The following is a 1,295-nucleotide window of genomic DNA, read 5'->3' as shown; positions in this document are numbered from 1 at the left end:
TGAAGACTGTCACCCATGCTACACCTGCTTCAAGACACAATTTCATGTAGTTGTTATTAGAAATAAATATGTCACAAGATAGAATGACATGTTATTGTTGTGACTCATCACTAAGCTTTCAGGATGTTCAATTTGCAACCATGAAAATACATCCTGCCTACCCGATATTGACATGACGATCCATAACAGTCGCAAAATGACAGTGATGAAGTAGCAACGCAAATAATGTTATGGTTGGGCTCACCACCACATGAGGAACTGCATGAAAGGGTTGCAGCATGAGGAAGGTTAAGAACTGCTGCTGGAGAGTCTGAGCAGGGGCTGAGGAAGAAGACCAGAGTCAGTGGTGGGATTCAAACAATTTAACAACTGGTTCACTGCCCTAATGACAGTGTTAAGTATTACAAAAATGATATACCAAAGGGTTGTTTATTATGTCATACAGTTAATACTTACCTGGGAACAATAAAGGAGGGACAGAAAAGTAGATTGTTATAAAAAAAGTTTTAAAATATTAATCAAAATATTCAATAATACCTGACCAAATAAACCCCCAATGAAACTGCTATTTAAGATATTTCTATATTGTTTCCTGATTGGCTCCTCACTTGCAGTTTTCTTCACTTTTATCCGTGCATCAGCGGCTGGGTGACTTATCTGTAACCATCTTTTCATTGTAAGAGTAGGAATCCATTCCTTTAGAGGTAGGCCAGTTAGACAAGAGTCATTGTGTTTGATAGATTAGAAATAGGCGACCACTCTTCTCTGAGCATATGATGTTCAACTTTGAAAAACCCCTTTCCGTTTCTGCTGAACTTACAGCGATTTTTCTGGCAATATTGTTAGCTCTTTGAACACTTGCAGGAATTGCGTAATTCACTCATCATAGCTCGTGGGACACAAAGCCGAACCGAAGGACAGCCTGTCACCTCTGGTTGTTTGGCACATTTCGTCTATATATGTTTGGCTACTGAAGTCACAGACACAAGGGAGTATAAATGTAGTATTTCATCAAAACCGTCATGAGTTTATGGAATGAATAAATAAACATTACAAGTGTAGTTCTAATTTTTTATACCTATGGACTGAATGAACATGACTTCTGGTGCCTAGAATATGCCGGTGCCCAGGTGAACATTAAAAAGGAGTGAGGAATGTGAATTGGGCAGCTGGGCAACCACCCACCATAGAGAGAACCCTGCTTACAAGTGCCACGTTAACACCTGGTTTGCCCAACCCAACAGAAGAGGAGGCCTCAGTTTTGCTGAACCAGTGCCAACTGACTGAATCTCACC

This window comes from Echinops telfairi, unplaced genomic scaffold (assembly GCF_000313985.2).
Source record: "Echinops telfairi isolate 266 unplaced genomic scaffold, ASM31398v2 ScPeMD7_5592;HRSCAF=6446, whole genome shotgun sequence".
In the NCBI taxonomy this organism is placed as follows: domain Eukaryota; kingdom Metazoa; phylum Chordata; class Mammalia; order Afrosoricida; family Tenrecidae; genus Echinops; species Echinops telfairi.
Note: the sequence above shows the minus strand (reverse complement) of the source record.